The sequence below is a fragment of the Urocitellus parryii genome, chromosome 9, assembly GCF_045843805.1.
Source record: "Urocitellus parryii isolate mUroPar1 chromosome 9, mUroPar1.hap1, whole genome shotgun sequence".
NCBI lineage: Eukaryota > Metazoa > Chordata > Mammalia > Rodentia > Sciuridae > Urocitellus > Urocitellus parryii.
Genome location: NC_135539.1, coordinates 9,851,691 through 9,878,445, shown reverse-complemented (window position 1 = coordinate 9,878,445; position 26,755 = coordinate 9,851,691). Strand labels below are relative to the sequence as shown.

General features: G+C 43.3%; 1 protein-coding gene and 1 non-coding gene across 3 annotated transcripts in view; one reads left to right on the top strand and one right to left on the bottom strand.

The window, feature by feature from the left end:
* Positions 1-26,755, bottom strand: part of Shisa9 (shisa family member 9) — a 240,030-nt gene that overhangs the window by 40,138 nt on the left and 173,137 nt on the right. The window lies entirely within an intron of this gene.
* LOC113180578 (U6 spliceosomal RNA) lies at positions 1,380-1,486 on the top strand. Its single transcript, XR_003300483.2, has one exon. It is a non-coding gene; the product is annotated as a U6 spliceosomal RNA (small nuclear RNA).

The following is a 26,755-nucleotide window of genomic DNA, read 5'->3' as shown; positions in this document are numbered from 1 at the left end:
ATGTCAGGCAGCAGAGATATGAGGGCAAGCAAGACAGACATGGTCCTGGACCTCAAAGAGTCTGGTGGGAGTTCAGAAATAGAGAACAAGTGGTCAAATGACTATACAAGTTAAATATACAGCTATGGTACTTTCCATAAGGGAAACCAATGAGTGTGCTGAGATTGAGAGTCACCAATGGTCAGGGAAAGTCCCTTCAGTGTGTGACAATTCTTAAAATGCTATTATCCAGGTATGGCAAAGCCAACAGACCAGGAGATGATGGCCACTGAAAGATAACTGGTTATACTCACGGACACCAGACAAGGGGTCCCACCACAGCACAGGAGAGCCACCATAGAAGCATTAGGGTTGTCAGGCGGAAGAGGGAGCACAGGGTGAATGTGGGCAAGAACTTTTATTTGGGGCTCGGAGGGAAGAAATAGGCAAAGCAGGGTCATCAGGTTTACAACGGGCCAATTTGAATAATTTTGGTGATCTCTGAGGCAAAGGGGCTGTCTCTAGTCTGTCTGGTACTTGGTACTGGGGTGATTATGGTGGGTAGATGAGTGTAGGAACCCAGTAAAGGAGGCAGTTGGAATCAGAGCGGCATACAGGTTGGTTTGCATGTGAAGGGCTTTCTTAAGAAAAGTCCTTTGCTATCCCCAACAAGTCACTGGCCTCAGGATGAACAGTCTCCAGAGTCAGCAAGTCTCCAACAAGCCAAACAAAAATGTGGTTTTTACCAACCTGTGAGCTGAGATCTGGATATGAGAAGCCACCAGCTATGGAAAGAGCAGTGAGATGCATTCAAAACAAAATGAATGACCCAGGAAATCTATGTAATGAAACAAAGAGGTCAGCAGAATTGTAGGGAAAAGAGCAGGTCAAGGAAGGAGAGTGTTCCAGGAAGAAAGAGGGGCTGGGCCATGGGGCCAGAGGCTGTTAAGAAGTAGGGGTAATGTGAGAATAGCAAAGTATTCTCCAAGATAAACGTCACTCTTGGTGGAGTAGACTAACCACTGACTCCCTTTCTGCCTACTTCCTCCGTCAAGGTCTGATTTCTTTGCCCAGAATCCCCTTGTGAAGGTCACAGTTGCTTCCCACAATCACATCCAATGACCTTGCCTTCACTTTCAACAGCTCTTCTGTTAAAAGTGGGGGGAGGTTCTGGGGACACAACAGACAAGGCAGACAAAAATAGCAGGCCTCACCGTGGTGACATTCCAGGGGGTGTGATGCCTGGCCATCCCTGGGCTAGGGAGGAGAGGTCAGCAGGAAGAGAGGGAGTGCAGGGAATGGGGAGGAGATTCATAAGGAAGTGTCTCCAATCTTGCTTGGTTGGGCACACTAAGTGTGCACTTGACCCTAAAGTGAAGAGGATGCTTTCATACAGGTAGGTGCTCGCTGCAGCAGCACATACACTAAAATTGGAACGATACAGAGAAGATTAGCATGGCCCCTGCGCAAGGATGACACGCAAATTCGTGAAGTGTTCCATATTTTTTACGTCTTCCATTACATGTAATTGTCTAAATGCAAATAGGTGAATGTCTCAAGGCTGTCTATAGGGCTCCTAAATACCTAGCTACTACCAACACCCTGATCCAATTGCCTGTTAGTATCCACCTTCAGTAGAGCAATCTTCTAAAGTAGTCAAGACATACTAACCCTCGTACCATCATAGCACCTAACCTAAACATATAGTCCTAAGAACAAACAACAAATCACTATATGCATACAGAACCCGGAAGCCTTTTATGAATTGAATGAATCAGCTTTAAAGTACAATAAAGCCCAACAGTTCTAGGCATAATCTCCCACCACAAAGGAGAGACAACAGAGATATACAAAGCCAAAACAAATGTATAGGAGAAAGCAGTTACAAAGCAGTCAAACAGAGCTGGAAAGTAACATGAACAACATGAAAAAAACATACAGGTAGGCAGGGGAGTGACGGGAATGAACCTGCTGTGTCCAGGGGTATGGAGGACAAGCTAGATGTGCCCTGTGGAAAGGGACCAAGCAGGAGCTTCAGGAGTAAGGACCAAGGGGAGCAGAACCCCAGGAGCAGGAAAAGGGTAACACAAGCTTCTGGGAACTTGCTGGAATCTGATAGTGAGAACAGAGAGAGAAAAGCCAGTCCCTTCATTTTGGGGTTTCTTGACTACCTCATGTAGAAAATGGGAGAGGATAAAACTGACATTGTGGGATTGAAGAGAACACAGAAGAAATCCCAAGTATAATCTCCTGCAAACTGTAGGCCTTAACAAACAACAGCCATTATCATGAGGACGGCTCCTGCTGAGAATTCAGGGCTGGGGCGTCCTGGTTCCAGACTTGCCTAATGATACCTGCCATTTTCTTAAAGGTTGTACTGAGGCCATCATGTTGGGCCAGTGCTACCTTTGGGACCTGATTTAAAAGCTCCCCACTCTTTCTGTAAAGATCTGTTGACATGATTTATTGGAAACCATATCCATTAACATTTTTAAGTGTTCAATAAACCCCCAACCACCTTAGTAAATTAATCTTAATAAGTTCACACAGCAGAAAGAAATTTGCTCGGGATCGGCATGTGATAGCCTGACTTCCCTGAAGCCTGTCACAGAGGGACTGGGAGCTGACTGAAGACACAGAGAAAGACCCTGGAGAGTGCTTCTCCATTCACCTTCTGGGGACTCGACCTTGGCCTCAGTTCCCCATCTATGGAATAAAATGCAATAGAATGTTTCCTGAGCCTACCCAGTTCATGGTCGCTGCCAAGCTTAACCACCACCTGCATTACTACTTATTGAATAACTCTTCTTAAAATAACATCAGGTGCAAAATCAGGACCTTTGTTACATTCTAAGCAATAACACCAACAAAACTGCAGATTTAATGTGCTAGTAGTAGTAGTAGTGGTTAGAATTTTTTTCTAATAAATTTGTCATTGAAATAATAATGCATTCATCTACATATTCCTTGAAGTCTTCTCATCTGCACCAAGGAGCGTGGGTACCGCACTGAGTTACACTAGGAGCAGTAAGGTGTGCAGATTCTGAATCTGGGTGGTGAGGGCTGACTAGCTCCATTCCTGTCTGCATTGTTTTCATGTCTGTGGGATTTGGACCGAGTCATACAACCACACTGAGCCTCAGTTTACTCATCTTAAAGAGATAAGAAGACTGAATAAGTGGATAATAAGATTTAATATAATGAAAGATCTACTTTGTAGCTTTATTTTAAAGATTAAACAGATGAAATAAAACCTAAAAACATTTAGGACAGTGGCAGGCATACAGTGTATGCTCCATAAATAATTTTTGTCATTCATGTTCCTCCTAATATTTTATCAAGAAAGCAGAGCACAGTGGCTGGCATACAGTAGGCATGTGTGTAGGAAAACTGCACAAATCTGAGTAAAGAGCCACCGGAAGGACTAGAGAGAACAATCTTCAGAGCTCACTCGGGCATGGGAAGGGTTCCTATTACCATATCAGAGTGGAAAGCATACTCAGTGGGGCAGGGGGCGGGGGGTACTGGATAGACTGCTCAGACAGGTTTTGCTTCAATGTTGAGATAAAATTTACAAAGCATGAAAGCAATGCCCAAAAGAATAAAATTGTTACGAGTATCTTAATTGCATCCTAGAAAAAAAAAACTCAAGAATATTCATGGAAACAAATAACAATGTCCCACACACTCAAGGTCAATTTTAAATGTCTAGAATTCAATAAAAATTAACAGGCATGCAAAGAAGCAGGAAAAACAACCCATAATGAGATAGAAAAATCAGTTAATTAAAACACTATAAGATGATAAAGGTGGTAGAATTAGTAGACAGAGACATTAAACCAATGATTATAACTGAATTCTATATGCTCAAAAAGGTAGAGGAAGTACTAAGCATATAAAGTATATATGACCTGTTCAAACTTCTCAGGATAAAAACTACAATGTATAAGATGAAAGAAATATACTGAATTGTATTAAAAGTAGATTACACGTTTTTTAGAGAAGAAGACATGAACTATAAAATGCAACAATATAATCAATTGAAATGAAACACTGAAATTTGTTTAAAAGACAGCAAAATATGAAAATAGCACCACTTCCATTAGCTGTGGAAAATATCAAGTGGCTTAATATATGTATAATCAGAGTCCCTGAGGAAGAGAAGAAAGGAGACAGAAAAAACACATTTGAATAATTAATGACCAAATATCCTCAAAAGATTATGTAAATTCTACACCCACAACTCCAAGAAAGTTAAAAAATCACAAGCACAAGAAACATAAAGGAAACTACATCAAGGAAAATCATAACTGAAAACCAATGACATATTGAAAATCTTAAAAACAGCCAGAGGAAAAAAGGACATATTACATACAGAGGAAAGAGCAAATTTATCAGAACTCATGCAACCTAAGAAATCAGCCAACAAGGGCCATCTTCTCTGTCAAACACAAACTTCATTGATTTAGTATACAAATTATATTCTGTGGCCACATAGAATTAAATTGGAAACCAATAATGTGAAATTTTCTGTTCGTATCACACAAAATTTATACTGTGGCCAAAGAAACTAAATTAGAAATCAATATAGAAAAACTTAAATATTACAAACTAAAATTCACTACTAGATAGCTGGTAGATCAAGTAAGAGAGTCAAGGATGGAAATGAAAATGTATTTTACACTGGAATAAAAATGAAAGCAAAACATAACAAAATGTGTAGAATGCAGTTATAGCAGTACTTAGAGGGTTATTGATAGCACAATGCCACACTAGAAGGCCTCAAGTAAATTACTTCAGCTTCTAGTTTGGAAAATATTTAAGGAAGAAATCAATCTTTTTCAAAAAAAACTGAAAAGGAGACAATATTTTGCAATTCATTCTATAAGGCCAGCAAAATTCTAACAGAACCAGGTAAAGACATTACAAGAAAAAATGGGTTAGGGACATGGCTGAGTAGTAATGTGTTTGCCTGGCATGAGCAAGACCCTGGGTTTGACCCCCACCACTGGTGGGGGGTGGGGTGGGGACAATAAAAGAAAACTATGGACCCCAATATTCATCATAAACATAGAGGCAAATTTCTCAGTAGATTTTGGTGGACTAAATTCAACACTATATAAAAATAATACATCATAATCAAGTTATTATAATCCCCATGAATCCAAGCTTGGTTTAAAAATCAATGCAATTTATAATATTAACAGTCTAAAAGGGAAATCCACATGGTCATTGCAGTAGATATAGAAAAATTATTTGATGAAATCCCAAATCTACCACTGTTTAAAATAAAAACTTTCATAAACTAGAAGTGTAGAAGAAATTCTTCAAAAAGTGATAATGGGTATCTATGAAAAAACTATTCAGAGGCCAGATACTTTCTCCCAATGGCAAGAATATCTGTTTTTATTATTTCTATTTAACACAGACCTTCAAGGTAGGAAAGAGAAACTGATATTTGAAAGAAAAAAATAAAATTGTATTTGTAGTTAAGATCATTATCTATGCAGAAAATTCTTTGGAATCTATTTTTTAAAACTAATAAATTCTTTGGCATCTACTTAATAAATCTAACAATCACAACTAATAAATTACTTTAGTGAGGCTGTAGGACATTAGATCAATGTACAAAACTCAATTATGTTTCTATGGAATAGTAATAAGCTATTAGAAATTGAAAGCTAAGAAAAATGCCACTCACAATAACATCACCTAATCAGACAGAAGATGTGCAAGGTCTATACAATGAAAAATAAAATTCCTTATTGAGAGAAACTTAAAAGATCTAAATTAAATGCAGGGCCATGCCATATTCATGTTTAGAAGACTCGGTACTATTAAGATGTCAACACTCCCCAAATTAATCTATAGATTTAATGCAATCTCAACCAACATCAAATCAGATTTTTTACAGAAATGACAATCCAATTCTAAAGTTCATAGGGAAATTCAAAAGATCTGTAATAGCCAAAGCAACTTTGGAAAGTATAATCAGTTTGTTTAGAGGTGCAAAGTAACTTCCCAAGGTCAAATGAAGGTTCTCCTTGAAGGGCATTCGGATTCATTGGGTACTCATCTTGCGCCCCTCCCAGGGACCTATTCTGGGTGCTACTTCCAAATTTATATTATCGTTTTGTCCTTGTTATGAGCCTAGATGTTTAGTGCTATGGGCTTCCTTTCAGAGATAAGGAAATTGAGACTCAAGCTAGCTAAGGGACGTGCCTGAGTCACTCAGGCACTTTCTGTCTGTGTTCTTGAAACAAGCACATGGTCTTTAAAAACAATAAAATAATGAGAGTTGGCTTAGAATATCACTATTAATTCCTTCCTTCCTTGTTTCTTCTTTCTTTCTTTCCTGGAAATAGAATGCATTATTTGAAAAACAGAATGCATCCATCCACCTGGAGAACTGAGACTGAGAAGTATCCCCTTGGGCAACAGGCTTACTGCTACAAGAGTGACAAACAGGAGGGACTCAGAATGCCACCTCTCTTGCTCACATCAGTATATTTTCATATAAACAACTGGCTTAATTTGTTTTTCTTCTGGAACATTTCCAATGGAAGCTCTCCGTTGTTCCGACATGGACTGCAGGGATTCTCTCCCATCTTCTCCTGGGACAATGGTCAGAGGCCTGCCTGACAATAGCCTGGGAACAGCCACCTGCTATGAAAACTGGCATCACAACAGAACCCTGTGTGTGACGCACTGTCAAGGCCCAGTAATGACCTCCTCATTCCCAGGCCATAACCCAATCCTATCACAGGAAAGAATCGGGACAAGCCTCGGATTTGTTTTAAAAGAATTTGACTTGTCATTCTAGCATCCAGTCCCATGTGTTAGAGGGTCCTCTGTGTTCAGTGCAGTGATTGATGACAATGCAAGGACCATCCCCGCCTTCAAAGTGTGTTTCCTGGACAGGCCTCTAAGAATCACTGAATACCTTGTTTAATTTGTATCTTAATGACTCTTATGTCCAGACAAATACCTCCTTCCTTGTCTCCTGAGAAAGGATTACAGCATTCTTCTCCCACTTATAAATCCTAAAAATTCATTCTCGTTTCCTCTTATTCTAACTTGCTCTCCAAAGAACCCCAGAATTACATGAATGTGCTCTATCCCCAGTGAAAAAGCTCTCTCTCACCCTGTGCCAAACACCCTCCTTTCTGACTGCTTCTACTAAACTTGAAATTACCTATCTGAGAGCACTTTGGCTAGGAGAGTGAATTCATCTTCCATGACAGCTACACCTTAGGTTTCACCTCTTCCATCACCCTTCCACCTTCCTCTACTATAAAGAAAACAAACCTTTAGAAACCTTATATGTCTGGTACTGGAAGGGGGAGAGGAGTCAGAATTAAGTTTTGTTTATATAGCAGAGTCTACCCTCCCCACCCTCCTTCCAGCCATAACTTTGTCTTGCCTGTGTTGGGTACTCCAATAACCCACTGTCTATAAAAGAGACTCTTCCATCCTAAAAGTCAAAGGATGAAAGACCAAGAATGCACAGAGACAGAGACTGGATCCTCACTGCCTGGGTGCTAGCTGTGAATCTGGACCAATGTAGGAGAATGACTGGCCCGGGGGGGTGGGGGTGGGAATAATGTCATTAAGTCCAAGGGCATGTGGCATCTTAGCTGCAAGGGGACAGTTCAAGGATGAGATGAGATGACAAAGTGTCAAAAGTTAAGACTCAGAATGAAGAGTATGATTTACGGGAGACAAGCTGCTCAGAAGAGTGTTGCAAAATCATTAAGAAAAGTTGTTCAGATGCAAATTAAAACTACACTGAGATTCCATCTCACTTTAGTCACAATGGCAATTATCAAGAATACAAATAACAATAAATGTCGGGGAGGAGGCACATTCATACATTGCTGGTGGGACTGAAAATTGGGGCAACCACAATGGAAAACAACAAGGAGATTCCTTAGAAAACTTGGAATGGAACCACCATTTGACCCAGCTATCCCACTCCTTGGTTTATACCCCAAGGACTTAAAATCAGCATACGACAGTGACACAGCCACATTAATGTTTATAGCAGCTCAATTCACAATATCAAAACTATGGAACCAACCTAGGTGCTCTTCAACAGATGAATGGATAAAGAAAATGTGGTCTATAGACACAATGGAATTTTACTCAGCCATAAAGAAGAAGAAAATTATGGAATTTGCCAGTAAATGGAGGGAACTGGAGACTCTCATGCTAAGTGAAATAAGCCAGTCCCAAAAAACCAAGGCTAAATGTTCTCTCTGATGATTGGATGGTAATACACAATAAGTGTGTGTGGGGGGGTGGTGAAGAATAGAAGTTCATTGGATTAGACAAAGAGGAATGAAGGAAAGGGATGGGAAATGGGATTAGGAAAGACAGTAGAATGAATCAGACATAACTTTCCCATGTTCATTTGTGAATAAACAACTAGTGAAACTCCACATCATGTACAACCACAAGAATGGGATCCTAATGGGGATAAGTTAGACTCCATGTATGTATAATATGTCAAAAGACACTCTACCGTCATGTATACCTAAAAAGAACAAATTAAAAATTACATTAAAAAAATAAAGCATTGAGCTGGGGATGTGGCTCAAGCGGTAGCGCGCTCGCCTGGCATGCGTGCGGCCCGGGTTCGATCCTCAGCACCACTTACAAATAAAGATGCTGTGTCCGCCGAAAACTAAAAAATAAATATTAAAAAATTCTCTCTCTCTCTCTCTCTCTCTCTCTCTCTCTCTCTCTCTCTTTAAAAAAAAATAAAAATAAATAAATAAAAATAAAGCATAGTTGCTCAGAAACCAGACAGGACAGAGAGAAGGTGTGGGGTGAACCATGTGGGCAGCTGAGGCTGGTGACACAGAGACCTGAGGAGCTACGCAAGACACCCTGGTGATGTCCCATCAACATGGCGAAGGTCCCACCCCCCACCCACCCTCTCACCTGGGAGGTTGTTTCCCACAGACAGCTTCAAAATGCCCAGAACAGTGCAAAGACTGATTCTCTCTACACACAGCTTCCTGGAGCCAGCCAGGACAAAAGAGGCGGAGAATTTCTATGCTTCTTTGGAATATATATGTATTTAGTTCTACTCATGGATTGACTTTTCCAGCTAATTCTTTGTAAAACTTTGGTTCAGCCTTTCAATTGCTCCTATCGTGGAGGAAGGGGCTAGGGAGAGGAAGCAGGGCCAGCTCACCACCAATATCCACCCCGAGGCAGAGAAGTCGGTCCTTTGAAACCACACAGGCTGGGAAGAAGAGGCTGTTTTCCACACACCCTGGCTCAGCCCGAGGCAGCATCGGGGTAACCTCACTTTCCTCCTAGCAGACGAGTCTCATAGATCTATGTACATATTTGACAAGAGGTTGTTAAATATTAGGTTCAGAGGCATGTGTCTTGAAGCTAAGAAGGGGTAAGAAATTTACAGAAGGGGTAAAAACTGTCCCCAAAGAGCACATATGAGAATTTTCTCATCCCACTTTGGTTCTCATACTTTATGCTTGAGTTTGGGCAACCTGAGTGGACTGCCCTGGCAAACCAACCCCATTTAGGTGTCACCCGCCCACCTAGCACACTCTAGGACTACAAAATCTTCTGGGTTTGGTTTCATTATTTTGTAGGAAATAACGACTTGAAGGGACCAAGGCAACCAACACCGTTTAATCCACAACTGGAGGAGGGACAAACGTCAACCAGCAAGCAAGGTATCTCTTGGGCGAACAGTACGAAGTGGACATAATAACAGGCATCTGACGAGATGTGGAAGGTCAAGTGTGACTGGTAGAAAATATGATTGCATGAGCCAAAATATCAAGTACCACAAACCTTCTTCACCACTCACATCCCTTCTTACTGCTCTCTAGCCAGGCTACCATGTTACCTGTCCCCAGAATATGCCTGCTCACACCTACCACAGGGGCTGTACACCTGTGGCCTCCTCTACCTGACTCTTAGAAGGGACCTTGCTGACATACACACAGAGTTTCCCAACCTTCCCTGATTTCATAATTTGACTCTTTTTAATATTCATTCCCCCAACACATATAATAAAGTTATTTTCTTTCTTCACCTGTTCACTTTCTCTCTCTCCTACTAGAATAAAAATTCTTTGAGAGCAGATAGCTTGCTTGTTTCGTTATCCACTTTATTTCCACTCTCTGGGCACATAGTAGGTCCTCAACAAATACTTGTGGAAGGAAGAACAAGAGTGAGGTGGAAGGGGAGGCAATCTGGGCCTCAGAGCCATTTGAAGAAGGCAGAAGTTCCTGGGGAAGGAGCTGTTACAGAGCTTCACCCAGGGAACCAGTTTGAATGTGGATTTTGGGGATTGAGGAAATAGTTTGGACATCCTCCTGAGCCCATATCCTCCTCTAAGGGAGGTTATCTGTAGAGATCTGATGCCTCTGGGACCTGATACTGTAGGAAGGCTTTGGTGGCATAGAAATGTCGCAAATAGTTGGCAAGAGAAAAGCATATGTTCGCAGGATGCTCTGTTAATGAGCTAAGAGCCGACATATCTATTTCTGATACTCTTTCAGCTCAAGTTTTACTCCTGGTTTAGGCGAGGGGACAAGACCATTCCTAATCCTGAGAGCCTTCTGAGAACTAGACAGAACAGGGCCCTCCTCTCTTGTATCTATTCTCAGAAATATCCCCAAACCACTGGGGTCTGGAGTAATTGACATCAAGGACTAAGAAATCCTCAGCCTCCTCCGCAGTCTGGTGGCCACCTCAGAAACCCAGGCCCTGGAGCACTTTCTAGAAACTGGGGCAGGAAACCAGAATTTTCTAAATGCATATAATATGTTAGGTACTATACCGGAATCCTATTAATTCATGTAACTTTCAAAAGAATTCCTAGAAATAGGTCTTGTTCTCCAAAGTTTACAGAGGAAGAGTTCATATTGGAATTGACAGTTACAGTTTGGTATGCTTGGTTTGATTTGGTTGTTGTTTAATTATCTTTATGACCTTGTCCTATGTTTGGGGAGTCCTCTGTCTTATGGGTCTCAGAGAGAACTAGAGTCTATGTCCAAGAAGTTGATAAGTCCTGATATTTGCATCCCAACTCCCTTGCTGCTCAGGCCAGAGCATATGACCCAGAGCATATGACCTAGACTATTCAGACTATTCAGACTTGTCAGTCACAGATCTCGAATTGGGAGTGGGTAGCACAAGAAACAGGGACAGTGAAGAAGCCATTGTGGAAACGCTGGCACCATGGCAACATTCAGCTTCTGTGGCATGGTTTTGGGGGTAGTTGTGTCTATTAGCATCTCTTTGTCTCTTTCCATTTTCCAAACCAATTTCCAAGATACCCTGAAAATTCCATGGGTTCCCTAGTAGCTTTTCAATACATTAATTTTCTGCTGACATCCTTTAGAATTTAGTATTTTTTGCTTGCAACGAAGAACTGGGGCTGATTCGGCCCCAGGAAAAACAATCAAATACCAACGGTGAGAGGCAGACCTGGGACGGGAATGCTGGTCAGTTTGAAGATGAAGCCGGTGCTTTCTCATTATTGCTGCACTGCTCTGAGGAGGAGGCAGCACTGGAGAAAACTGTCATCCATCTTGACAGACACCCAGAGGGAGCAGGAACTGCCCTATCTGGAAGTGACTAGAACCCAGCCCCCAAACCCTTGGTTGTACCTCAAGTTTTCTGATGTAGCACAATTCATCCTCCCTACTATTCTCCATCACCACGGCTCCCTAGCCAAAAAAAAAAAAAAACCACGTTTTTTCAAACTAACTTGAGGAGCTACATGAGAGGAAATGAGAACCCCACACATGAAGTCAACTCAGGAGGACATTGACTGCAGACAAAGAGAAGTAGGGGCACATTAGACCTTGAGCAGTTGTTTCTGAAACCCTTTTCTCAGAACAAGATTCAAATCTGAGTTTAGCACCAGTTCCTGGAAGACCAGGAGAGGCGGTCTCCCTCCCTGGGCGCAAGCAGGGAGCAGAGCGGAGAGGCAGCAACAGTCATCTTATCATGTTGAACGGTTCTGGTCCTCTTTCCCTGTGTGCAGAGTCGGGGCTCACACCACCAGCAGCACATGCCTGTCTGAGAATCTTCAGTAGCAATTTTAACCACAACAACCAGCACTTGATATGCACCACGCTCTATTTTAAGTGTTCTCCAGATAAGCCCTCTTTCAGTCTTTACCAAACCTTATGAAATATGTACTTTTGTGATTGCTGTTCTACTGATGAGAAACTGGGGCACAGAAGGTTAGCAAATAATTGTCTAAGTAGGGATTTGAACCCAGGCATTCTAACTCCAAACTCCGAGATCTTCCATTCTATGCTAACGCTTATAGCAGCACAATTCACAATAGCTAAACTGCAGAACCAATCTAGATGCCCTTCAGTAGATGACTGGATAAAGAAAACTGTGGTATATGTGCACAATGGAATATTACTCAGCATTAAAAGAGAATAAAATCATGGCATTTGCAGGTAAATGGATGGAGTTAGAGAATATTATGTTAAGTGAAGTAAGCCAACCCCCCCCAAAAAAAAACAAATGCTGAATGTTTTCTCTAATATGAGGATGTTGATCCATAATGGGGTTGGCAGGGGGAGCATGGGAGGAATAGATGAACCTTAGAAAGGGCAAAGGGGAAGGAGGAGAAAGGAGGGGAAAGGGGGATAGGAAAGTCGGTGAAATGAGATGGACGTCACTACCCCAAGTATGAAGACATGAATGGTGTGACTATTTTGTGTACAATCAGAGACATGAAAAACTGTACTCTATATGTGTACTATGAATCTACTCTCATACATAACAAATTAAAATAAATAGATAAATATTTTAAAAAAAAGAATTACAAACATACCCAATACAGCCTGTGACTGCAAATGGCTTCCAATATATTAGCAAATAGTTTACTCAATGTCAGGATAGATTAGACACTTCAAGAAGGTCACCTTGGATCTGTCTTATAGCTCAGCATCCAGGACCATGTTTACATGAGCAAGTGTATATTCCTATTGGGATAACAGAAGGATGGATGGACGGACCTATAAGACGAGGATTCAGAGGATAGCAAGGGAGGTGGAGAGGAAAGAGCCATCTGGAACCAAGAAAGAATCAAACATAGGATCAAGTCTCCAAATGGGCATCTTTTGACACATTCCTGAAATGTCCTTAGGTTTCCAAAGGAAATTTCAAAGTACATCTATATGTCTTCTATTAAAAAAAACAACAATAAACATAAATCCAGTTCTGTTTCTTATGACTTCACCTCTTAATGTGCACATAATTTGGAGCTATGTACACAGACAAGGGCATACCTGATTGCGTCTATCTGTAGTGAAGGGTGTGCATGGAATTCTGTGTATCAACATAATGCCATAGGTGTGCCTAGCTGTTTGTGTGCACAGTTGTATAAGGACCTCTCCATGAGTGTTTGCAGGACTGTGTGCCTCTGCACATGTGCCTACACTAACAGTGGGTTGACACCTACCTAGAGCTCACTGTGTTGTGGGTTATCTCCCAAGGGAGTGGCATGTGCCACCTGCTCTAACCTCATAGCAGCGGTACAGACGCAACCCGTTCCGAACCTGAGATGGTTCTGTGTGCACTGTGTGTTGCAGGTTTCTATTAGGTAAGCACGGGCTCAGACCAGCTGTCAATTTTCTGCTGCTTAACCCAGGCTACATGAATAGCACCAGGAAGGCACACTTTCCTGGACTGGAAGCAGTAACAATGAATTAAAAGACAGATCATAAAGTCCTTTCAAAATACCATCCACTTAAGCAGCAGCAGACACCCAGCCTGCGTCGTCTTGCTGTGTAAACACATTCCCACCACCCCACTTGCTTAAATAAGCCTCACTCCACTTTGGCATCCCCGCAAACACATTTTTTACAGTTTCTTTTTTCAAAAACAAGATTGCTCCCTCGGCAACTGTTTCCAAGCACATTCCCTCAATCTGGGAGAGGAAAGGGAAAAGCAGAAAAAGCTTCTTGTTACTATACAGGGAACACAGAATAGGGCTGGGGAAAGGAAGATGGGGAGCTGGAAATTAGTGATATAGTAAAGGTACATCACCAGATGGAATGGGCCAAATGCCCCTTGACCCAGCAATGTCCCCCAGGTCCAGTAATTGATAGTTCAAAGGCTGTTGTCTGGGTACACCAACTAGTTGTTCTCTCCCCCACTGTGCTGTGGGTGCATGGACACACACAGGCATACATGCTCACACAATTAAAAGCCAGAGGCCACTCCTGCAGCAGTGTGGTGTAGCCAATGAGGAGATCAAAATTATTTCCCTCAGAGAGGGGACATGTCGTTAACACTGGCATTGTCTCAGGGCTATGTTGATGACTTACTGTAGACAAACTAATCCCAGTTGGGAATTGGTGAGGGGTAGGAGACTAGAAGAAAAAAACCAAACTGTCAACTTTTCTCATCCCACTCCATTCCATTCCAACCTGGGCTTTCAAAATAATAAATGTTCCTATTCCATCAAATTCATTCCATTCTATTCTATCGGAATACTCCATATCATTCCCCTACACTTCACTCCAATTTATTCCATTCTAAGCCATTCTGTTCCAAAGCCCACTCCTCCCATCCCATCCCAGGCCAACCCATTCTGTCCTCATCCACTTCCACTCCATCTCCCTCCATTTCAAGCCATTCTGTTCCAACTCACTCCGTTCCATTGGCCTATTTCATCCAATTTTGTTCTCATCTTAATCAATTTTAAGCTGTTCTAATAACTCCTACAGGAAGCATCTCATCAACATCTATGATGTGGGTCACCGCGTGTGCCCTGAGGGATGGAGAGAGAAGGAGTCTCCATCTTTGCAGTGTTCTTGTAGTCATAGAAAGAATACCTATAAAACCACCTGAGAACCACGTAACCTGTCAGCCTTCAGGTCCTTGCCAGTCAGAACCAAGACCTCTATACAGACCATGAATAAGAAACAGGGCTTCTTTGATGTCATTCAGAGTAGAGGAAAGAGCTTAAATGTTGAAGCTGGATGAATAAGAGGTCGAGTTGCAGATCTCCTTAGCAATTGTCTTAGACGGGGGATTATGCTGCTTCATCCAACAACATCAAAAATTCCAGTGCTTTGAAGCAATGAAATCTTACTTTTCATGCATGAATCATGCCTCTCCTATTTCCTGGGGTGCTCCGCCTCGCATCATCCTCACTTCCAGGATCCAATGGACACCGCAACTCTGGGGACACCGTGGTGGAGGGAGAAAGTATTGGAAAACTGTGTGTTGGCTCTTCAGGTTTCGCCCAGAAGAAATCCACTCCATTTCTGCTCACACTTGACTGACCTAAGCAAGTCACGGGCTTCTATTCCCATTCCAAGGTCAGAGAAGAGAAACCACACTTTGGGAGGGATGAAGATCAAGGAAATTCTCATGTGCTTGAGAGGGAAGCTGGAAATAATTTGGTGCAAAGCACTAATAGCTACATACCAGAGAGCTAAAGGCTCCTACTTTAAATTTCTCAAAGCCCCATTTTTCTCGCCTGTAAAATAGTGAATAACTGAACCCATTTCTTAGCTTTGTCCTAGATATTAAACGAGATAGCTATAGAAAGTACCCAGCACACAGTAGGCACTTAATGAATATTACTTCCATTCCCTGAGTCTCTGCATTTTTCTCCCTGTCAACCTCCTCGAAAAAGCATGAGATACACAAGCAAGATGGTTCTTATCTGGGAACAGAGAGGAGCTTTCAGCCCCCACCCTGCTCCCGCCCCAGCCCTCAGATCTGCTGCCTCTCTGCAAGGAGCTGCGGCCACGTGCTTGCTGATGATCCATCTGCTTCCCAAATGTAACTATATCACAACATTGATTGCTGATGGGCAGAGACCAATACCCAGATATGCTTCATGCCCAAACACTGTAGGAAAAAAGTACCATAATCTCCAGAGCAGAAGTGAAATCAAAATGAATGATCATCAAGTACAATATTTCCTTGTGCTCCAGAGAAGGCTGGCAAACATCCTGGACTTCAGATTTGGTTCCCTCCAGGGGGCCACATTTCTCTGCTTGCTAGAGCTGGTAATGGGGTGGAACTGGGATGCTTTTGCTGTATCTAAAGGTCCTTAAGAAGTAAGGCCTCAAGACCCCCGCCCCTTATGGGAAGTCATACATTGCAGCTCCACCACAAGGTTCTGGAACAACAGGCCAGAATGCCTTGACAAGCCACTGTTTACCAGAACCAGGGAACCAAGAGCTAGAGGGCCACTGTCAATCAGTTCACAGAGCCGATTGCTTAGCAAGTGCCTCCTCTGCACTGGGTCTTGGAACAAAATGATGGTTCTCTCCCCTGAGAGAACTGCAACTACCAAGCTGTCCATTAAAAGCCCAGCACAGAACAAACATTCAAAGGCACAGAGTGTTTTAGACATGTGCTGTTTTTCCTGATCACTGTATTCATTTCCTGTTGCTGCTATGACAAACTAGCTCCAGATTCTTGGATTAAAACAACACAAATGTATTATCTCATGTTTCTGGAGGTCAAATGTCCAAATTAGGTCTTACCAGGCTAAAAGCTTTCCTTGCTGCAGGCTCTAGGGTAGAATCATTCCCTTACCTTTTCCAGCCACTAGAGCCTGCCATCTTCTTCAGCTCAGGGCTCCCTGCCATCTTTAGAGTCAGCCATGGCTAGTTCAGTCTCTGAGAGTGTATCACTCTGATGACCTTCTCCACTTAATAGACCCTTGTGATGATGTTTGCCTACCCTGATAATCCAGGAAAATCTCCTTATTGAAAGTCAACTGATTAGTAACCTTAATTCTGTTCGCAACCTCAATTCTCTCTTTCCCTGGAACATAAAGTATTCATAGCTTCCATTGATTAGGATGTGGACATCTTGGGGAAAACCATGATTATGCCTCCCACAATATCTTTTTATTTTTTCTTCTGCCTCTATCTTGATCAATCCATCAAACTGGATATTCCATCTTTGCTTGGCCAAGGGTGGGGCAGTGATACAAGATAAGCCTGGGTTTTAAATCTTGACTTCAGTGACCCAGTAATGAAAACTGGTTGAAGTCCAATCATCTCAATGACAGGTTGTCCTGAAAAGACACCTCTAGTTTGCAGATCTCTGGAACATCCTTGGTTTCCTTTCCTTCCTAAAGTATGGCTCTCTAGGATTTCTTCTGGTTCTGTGATCTATTCCACATTTCTCCCAAAAGATAGTCTATTTGTTTTAACAATTCAGAGTTGGTTTCTGTTGCTTGCAGCCTTTCAACCCTGATAAATCCAGGCTCCATTAAAGATATAGGAAGATAGACAGAAAAATCCACCAAGCCTAAAGATAAACATGAACATAGATAAATTCTTCTGGTTGAGTATATATATATATATATATATATATATATATATATTGAGTGTATATATATATATATATATACACTCAACCAGAAGAATTTATTTCCAGGGAGTGGTAGACTTGTTATATGCATCTCTGGATATTTTCACAGTTCCATTGTTGGAACTAGCCCCTTTTATTTATTTACACTGAATGAAAAAAAAAAGCAGTATGATAATATGCATGAAATAAAGTTTCAGTTTTGTTTTCTTTTCAGATCTTTTTATCACACAATTTAATGTATGTTGTCACGCTGATCCCTAGAGACAAAGTCTTACAGAACTGACTATTGCTTCTTTCTAGTCATTCAATCAATACAAATTAAAATAACTACTACGGACCCAAAGATTTCCTGAGAATACCTACTATGTACCAGCTAATCCATGGTCCTATTCTCATGGCAATTAGAATCTAATGACAAAGGCCTTCCGTGGGCAGGTACTTGGTATGTAGAATGATCAGCAGGAAAAATCTATTTTTCTGAATGAGAGAAGTGCATTTGGCTACATAAGCATATAAAATGCATTTGGTTCAAGAGTTTGTAAAGGTTTAATTATGCGATGGTGTAAATTTGGAAATACTCTTTATATAACAACAGTAGCAATAGATACTAATTGAGGGGAATTGAGGTAACATGTCTGGGTGGATAAGATATATAAAGACACAAGTGAAATAAGGAGGATATAGCCACAGACTCTTTATGGTCTTGTGACCACAAAGGAAGACAAAATTGATGCTATTTGGCCAAATAGAGGAAGGATGTGACCCACTGAAAATCAAAGAGATCTAGTACTGCTCTTGGACGCTCCTTCCCCACACTGGTAATAATGTAAAAGGGAAAGCCTTATGCAAGTGACATAAATATTAATTAGAGACAGAGTAACCCACAGTGTGCAGGTTCCACCTTGGAAAAATTGGGCCAGAGTTCAGGAGAGGTTTCAAATAAGAACAAGGATAATATGGAAAGAGATTATCTGGGGGGGTTGACAAAAAGCATAGACCAAAATTACTTTATTAGTTGCATCTGGGATGTGATACCTGGCTGGGGTTTCTTCCATGGTCAAGTGTTTGTGTGTACACCTGGATTGTCACCCTGCTCATCACTATCACCACGTGGAGGATGAAGCCCTAGATAAGGCTTCTTAAACACTGCTATGCAAATGAGTCACCTCATTATTAAAATTTATATTCTGGTTCAGCAGCCCTGGAGTAGAGCTCAAATCTGTATCACCAACAAGTTCCCAGGTGATGATGATGCTACTGGTCCCCAGAATGTATTTTGAGTAGCAAATCCAGGAGGAGACTGATCTCAGCATCTTGAGGCTGGTGTGAGCCCTCTTCCTTGGCTACTCATGCTTCTGCCAAAGAAAGCCAAGTCTGCCATAATGGTGACTGATGGGGACGGGGGCGGGGATCACCATATATCACCAGCAGAGAGAGAGCAGGCAAGGAAATCTGAGTCAGCCTTGGGTATGATGGAAAATGACATTTGACCCCTGTCCTTTTATTCCTGGGGTTCTGGGGATAGAACCCAGGGCCTGGCACCTGCTATGCAAATACTTGACCACTGAGCTGCACCCCAGCCCTTGAGCTCACTCTCAAAAGTAGAAGCTCACTAAGCCAACAAGGAGAAGGTGGAAGTCCATGCAGATGGTACAGCATGAGAATAGACCCCAGGGGGTGAAAGCTAATGCAGAATCCTTAGAGGGAAGAGGAACAGACTGCCTTCTCTTAGAAACTATGAGAGTGCGGCTTCTTTAGAAGTCAGTCTTGGCCAGAAGTGGCAAGTTTTTAAAAATATTAAGCAATAAGGGTGATGACTGTTGGGAGTTTCTGGTATGTTAGGAACTATGCTAAGCTCATTTCATGATTATCTTTTGAAGAGCACAACAGTCCCCATTGAAGAGTTGGGAAAATAAAGACTCAGAGAAGTAAAGCAACGTGCCTGGGGTCAAGGAGCTAACGGGTGAAGGAGCCAGAAAGTGAAGCAAGGCAATCTGACTCCAGGTACCAAGTGCTTAACCACCACCCTGTCCTACCGCCTACCTGGCGATACAACACTCCATCCCTGCTGGTACGGGGGTCCTGTATCCCCTGTAGCCCTGTGCCCAGCGAGCCTGAGCAATAAAGCCCCCTGCTCCCTCAGTTCTCTCCCCAGCTGCCCTCCAACACCAGGCTCAGAGCCTTGGCCTGGTCAGCAGAGCCCCTCTTCTCCTCTGACAGTGGCCTCCCTTCAGGAGAACCTGGGAACAGGCACGTGGCAGGAACAGATCATTTCTGGTGAGATGGTGTGTGCTTCCGTATTTACCAAGCAGGGCTCACTGTGCCAAGGAAGCTCAGCTGACTGGCTGGGGGCACCCTCCCCCCACCCCTCCCTCAGCCACAGCTGGAGACTTCCCTTCCCCCAGGACACCTGCTGCTCCACTGGAGGAAAGGTTGCCCACTTCCGTCACCAAGGGTAGAGAAGGCACTGACGTCACAAGTCAGAGCCGTGGAGTTACATAATCACCCAGAAGCTGCTTGAACATGGAATAAGGCCATATTTAACCCCTGGGGAGCTAAAAATAGGCAAATAGAATTTTATTTCCTCCTAAACTTTTTAAGCTTTATTTTTTTTCTTTTTTCTTCTTTTTCTTTTTCTTTAGTGATCCTAGGCTAGGATGGAATGTGGCCTTGGGCACTTTTTTCACTGTTGAATAAAATGCCTAGGAAATAAATGTGGTCTATATGTATGGTACAGTCACGGGGTGTGTGTGTAGGTGTGTGTGTGAATGAGGATGTGCAGGGCGGGTGTGTGAATGAGGACACGTGTGTGTACAGGTGTGCATATGAATACAGATACAGACACCAGTAGAGAATGAAGACGGGCTGTGGTGAGGTGGTGTTGACATGGGTGTCAGTGCGACAGGCAGCTAGGTGCGTGTGAACTGTGCATACGTGTGGGTGGGAAGGGCGTGATGCAGGTGTGTGGCACATGGCGCCAGCTAGGAGCATGAGCTGCGTGGGTGAGCTGGGAAACTGCCCGGTGTGTGGTGCTGATGTGTAGCAGGGCTGTGTAAGGAGCACGCGAACCCACGGCACTGTGTCTGCTCCTGCTGGTGAGTCCCTGTCGCAGAATGTGAATAGGTATTTGCATATATTTAAGTGGGCGGGACTGTGTGGGAAATGTGCGTAGGCAGTGCCAGTATCGGCGTGATGTGCTAGAGGTATGCACAGAACACACAGGTGACGCAGGTGTGTGCTGGAAGAGGAGCGTGTGTGTGTGTGTGTGTGTGTGTGTGCTTGCACACACAATGCCGCATGATACCAGGAGAGACCACCTGGGCGCCTCTCCCTAGTGTTTAGAACACCCTAGACCCTTTTTAAATGTATCTCCTGAAACCTACTTGAAGGCATTCTCCAGAGTTGACCCACTCACTATTCTCTGCCCCTTGGGGACCCCAGCCCCTAGCCACCCATTAGACTAGACACAAAGTACGTGGGTCGGGTAGCATTTCTTGGAACATATGAGCTTCTCTCAAGCTCTGGTCTATAGGCAGAGATCTTTCCAGCTGGCAGAGACAGTCAAACACACACACAGACACACAAACATCCTGAGCAGAAACAGCCTAGAATTCAAGCTCAGTCCTTCCTTTCCCAGTAGAATTAAGAAAAGGTTTTGTGGCTTGGAAGGAATTTCCTGGCCTGGGGTTTCCAGGTCCTGTTTTGCCACTATGTTGTAGCCTGCTCTTGGACACTGCTGTCCTCCTCCTGGTTCTAGGATCCTGCCTTGGCTCTGACCCTCTCCTGCCTTGTGTTATATAACAGCCCGGGAGCTGTTGTCCTGTCATCGTCCCCTGCCACCACATCTTCTTGGCTTCCTGGCTCATCTGTCTACTGACTGTTCCTCAGAGGCACCATTATCTCACAAAAATAAAATTAAATTAAATTTAAAAAGTAAAAAGCAATCATTGTCCTTTGTGAGTATCTCAGTAAGTCAGTTGGTATAAATGTCCATCTTTCCTCCCTTCTGCAGAAAGACAAATACGGACCAAGATGACACGTCCTGTTATATCTACCCTTTCATTCAAAAGACTTGGGGGCAGTTAATAAATTTGGGGAATTCAGTTAGGTTCCAGAACATGCCAGCCTAAAAGACACACGTCCTTATAACACTGAAGATTAAAAGGAATGGAAATAGGACTTTCCTCCAGATGCCTTGACCTCTAACCTGTGCCTGAGGCTGGAGTGAAATAGGGTTTGATGAAAAGATCCCATTCATCAATCTGCTGTCCACTGGTCACAGCCAATGGGAGCAAGAGCTCGCAAGATTAGACACATTTGGGTTTGCAATCTCCCTCTGCCCACAGTAAATTGTGTGGTCTTGGGCAGGTTTATTAGGCTCTCTGGGCCTCAGTTGCTTTGGGTAATAATCCTACCTCAAAGGGCTGAATGAGACTTTGACTCCTTGTAAGAGCCCAGAAAATGCTGGTGTCAGAAGCTGTGCACCTGACTTCTGTGGGCTTGAATTAAGCCCCTTTCATTTCCTGAATACAGAAATTTTGATTTCAGTTAAAATCCAGATCATTAAGTTGTGGCCTTTTCCACTCAACTAATAGTTTTCACTGTAAATTTGTAATGATGGGCTGGAATGCAAGCTCTATGAGGGCAGGGCAGGGTCTCTCTCTTTTTTTTTTTTTTTTTTGGTTTGTTTTGGTCACTGATAAAACTTGACTGTCTAGAACAGCACCCAGCACCCAGTAGGTGCTCAGAAAGTATCTCATAAGGTAATGAATCCTGCACTTGTCTGCAGATGGCAGAAATTTATCTGCCTCATCATCACTGTTATTAACAACAGTCACTTTTCACAGTTCCTATACGATGTGCTTCATGCCTTATCTCCAATGCTCTCAGCAAGATCATGAAGGCAGGTCTGATGGATTCCATTTTGTAAATGAGCCAGCTAACCAATCACAATTCCGTGAGGTTAGCAGTTTGCCCAAGGGGCGTGCAGTCCAGGTCCTCCTATTGTCTCCTAGGAAGCGAGTCCTCTTTTGTCCCCACCGTCTGTTGGGGTCCTATACCCACATGGCAAGGAGCACAGGAAAGAGCTGGCATTACGGAAACAACTGGGCTTGAAAGAACCGCGCTGTCAATGACGGCTGGAAACTCATGACACTAATTAAGAAAGATGCTCCTTGTTCTGCCAAGAGCTCTATCTTCTTGCAGGGATCAATAAATCAAAAATAATTGTTTACTTTGTCTAGGCTCCTTCCCCTCTCTCTGGCTTATATTTTCCCCCCTTCTTCTTTCTTTGTATAATGTGAAAGTTGATGAAGGAGCCTCATTTTCACTAATGAAAGAAACTTAATTTTTTTGGCACTGTATCCCTCATTAAGAAGAGCAAAAATCCACTTAGTGGTGGCTTCTGCTGCCCTCCATTTGTCTAAAGCAAGACCCAAGATCAGCAGAAGGCCAGTTTTAGCATAAAATCTAAGCTTCCACCAAATCTATTGCTATTGTTTAAGAAAAGACATTTAATGATAAGTGCCCTAAAAGTCACTAAAAACGACAGCAGCCCTCTTCTCACTCTCGTTTCTTGTTTTGTCTCTCTACCCCTCCCCACCCCGACAGTGAGGTGGCTCCAAAGAACTTGGAATCCAGAAACTAGGTTACCTACTAAATACAAGAAGGACACCAAAGCAGAGGTAGGTGATGTCAACGTACAGCACTAGCTAAAGCAGGTTTTTAATCTACCGTGTTTTAGTCAGCTTTTTCACTGCTATCATCAAAGACCTGACAAGAACAATTGGTGGGGGAAAAGTTTATTCGGGGGTTCATGGTTTCAGAGGTCTTAGTCCATAGCTCCATTCCTCGGGACTCAAGGTGAGGCAGAACATCATGGTGGAAGAGTGTGGCAGAGGGAAGTGGCTCACATGATGATCAGGAAGCAGAGAGAGATTCCACTCACCAGGTACAAATGCCCACCTCCTTCAGCCACACTCTACCTGCCTTCAATCACCACTCAGTTAATCCCTGTTAATCCACCTAATATCTAAACCATAACATTCCATCAGGAAGATTCTTGCTCAGTCATGCACACAATAAGGAGAGTAAAGGAAGGACGCATTGGCCATTCCCTCCCTATCCAGCTAATCTGAACATATTATGGCACAGATGGTAGGCCATGTGGTATGGTGGTAAATGTCTAAACCAGATTTTTAGGGGATTAAGGAAAGTCCTAATTTGTAACATTTGCCAATTATCATAGTATAAATACTCTTACCACGTCCAACTTCAAGCACTCAATGTAAAGGCCCAGAATATGTATTTGGGAAGAGAAGTGTCCAGTTGGTTCTTGTGAATCAAAACAAGCTGGACCCAGTGTCCTTGATGGCATGAGCTTAGGAATTTCTTGGTTGTCATTTAGTATCCCAGGTGGTTTGGCCCAGGGGACAACTCATTCATCTGCCACAATACTGCCTGCTGGATGAATGGCTCTTTTCTCCAAAGCGAAGGAAACATTTTCATGACAGTCTACACTTCTCTGAGGCGGGACAGCCAACAACCCCGGGGAGCACCACGGAGCACGGTGACCAGACCACAGAACAGCTTCCCACTGGGGACCTGGGCAGCTGGCGTACTGGCCTCTCCCCTTCCTCACTGAAATCCACTCCATGCTCTGTCTTGTCCATTTTCTTCCCCCCTTGTCCCTCTCTCCCACAGACTCTGAAGTCCAAGGACAGGTATGGGGACCCACTCATCCTTGGCACACTAAGGTATTAGGCTGAGGACTTGCAAAAACATGTGACCTGAGCAGCCTAATTAGAACACAGGCAACCAAGACCTCTGGGCCTCCCACACGCACTGCTGAGAGCATCCCCACCAACCTAAACACATCTTCTCCCATAAAACACACAAGCGGGAATTAGGAAACGCATTACAGTCCTGTTACAGTCTCTGGCATCCTGAATCATATCCCCCTCTTTAAAACAATCCCTAACCTGTGTGCTAATGTGTTTTAGCTGGCTTCAGAATGGTAATATTTCTGCATCACCATGGAAACATCTCCCCCCCTCTGTGGAATAATGAGATGGTAATAAAATAAGGGTAATAATGAGATGGTAATAAAATAATGAACTTGGGGTAAACAGGAGGTAGGAGTAGTTTGAGCCACATAATGGAAAATTGGAAAAACTATTCAGCCCAGGGAGAGAAAATCACTGTGTGCAGACTTTGAGGGAAGATAAAGGTAACTATAGACAACTCTAATATCAAGGGTCAGAGTTTGAGTATCGTAAATCACCGGCTCCTACTTGTTAGATTCGCATTTTGGCTGGTCACAAAAGTATACAATCAAGTAGGCCCTGGCCATTAGCCAGTGTGTGAAAATCGAGTGGAGCCAGGAGGAACACAGTGGCTGCAAAGAATTCAACTGCAGGCTCAGGGGCCAGCATTTGGGGATTCAAACTGAACAGCTTCGAGCAGGAACACATAGGCTATACCCAATCTGGGTTAGGGAAGACCTATAGCAGGAATTGTGTCTATCCCACTTAGCTTCATCATACGCCATTGTTAGCCAAGTCAGTTGCTGGACTGTCACTTTACCCAGTCCACACCCAGAAAAGAAAGACCTGGAGTGAGACCCAGCAGAAATACTGGCCCTGGGGGGTGGGGGGACAAGGATGAGCCTCAGAAATCCTCCTTGAATGGAACACTGTAACCTTATTTCAGGTAGGCTGGAAAGCTGTGCACAATTCAGCTTGTGTGGTGGAGAATCTTTCCACAATCTGAGTTAATTTCCTGCGTCAGCATGGGAGATCTGCAGTGCTGGCCCTCCCAGGTTATCAGTGTGAACCCTCGGCCTCAGCGTCTGGCATTAACAGCTGTGGAGTATGTAGGAGGCACAGAGAGGTAGCAACCGGCCATTATGTTTTTAGACAAATTTTTGTGACTCACCTATTTTTGTTATTTAACTAACAAAAATTAAAGGCAATAAGCCTCAATTAATTAGAAGACTTTTATTAGGAAACCCCGGCAAGGGGTGTATAGGATTCTCTGTACTTCCTTTGCAACTCTCCTGTAAATCGAAACTCTTCTAAGATACAGAATTTAAAAACAAAAGAATGCAAGTGATTTCCAGGTTATTGAGATTTTGTGTAGGGTTCAAGCTCATGAAGTGAGCTCTTGCTCTCACAGGCAAGTCTGAACTTGACCCTCTGTTGAAAACTCCCCATAGTCATGTTCCCCATTATATAAACAGCTCCACAGAAGAAAGACCAGAAGGAAATAACCAAGAATGAGAACCACTGTTGCCTTTAGATGGTGGGATTCCATATGAAAGGCAGAAGGGTGCATTTTTCCCCTACTCCTTTAATTTTTTTTTTTTTTTGGTGGTGGTGGGGTGTCTTCTAAATTTTCCACCATTGCATTTGATGCAAAAGGAATTTTGAAAAAAGGCTTCACCATTGTCCACCATCTATAAGGTGAAGGTCCTTGACATAATACTTCATATCTGGCCCTGTTTCTCCACTTTCATCTTCTACTACTATCCCTCCCCCATTGGATGCCACTATTTCTAGATAATTCTAAATGCACACAGTTGTCCCAGACACACTCTGTGGTTTTACAACTCGGGGTCTTGGTACCTTCCATCCCATGGCTTCAAACGCTTTCCCATTTCCCTAGTCCGGTTGTTGGATGTTTCACTCAAACCCCAACTGGAAACCTTCCTGTCCTGACCCCATCACCCCTCCCCACAGAAATGACACCCTCCCCTGCTTCCATGCACACATTCCTGTCACTGCACTCATCAAGCTGATGGGTGCTGATCTGCGAGGGCAAGGGCAGAGCCTGACACCATGACAGCCCCACTGCCTAGCACAGTGCCCAACAGGTGGAAATCTTTATTGGGTGGACAAATGAAGGGAGGCGTGGCTGCCCCTAGAAGAGAGCACCATCAGAACCGGCCAAGAATTGAAGGCCAAAGCAGAGAAGCAGAGCCCAGCTGGGGAGTCCGGGGGGAAGGTGGCAGGGACCGTGACAGGGTGCAGGGTGTGGAAGTTGTCTTGCTGTGAGACACCAAATAACAGATCACCACCGACTTGTCTCGTTTACTCGAGTACATCTTAAATTGTTGGGAACAAACTGCCTATTAGAGATGATTGATCCCAGCAGTTTATAAATTGTGTCTCAGAGAAATATGGAATCGGGGGAATTATTTCAAAGGTGGGGAAGGTGGGGCAGACTGTTGCTGCAGGCCACACCAGGCAGGCCTCGCCGTGGGCAGCCTTGGGCATCTGCCTTACCTACTGGAATTCCACAGAAAGCCCTTAAAGAAATGCTAAAAGGGAAGGAAGGGGTGGGGGGGGAAGAGAGAGAAAGAGAGAGAGAGAGAGAGAGAGAGAGAGAGAGAGAGAGAGAGGAGGGGGAAGGA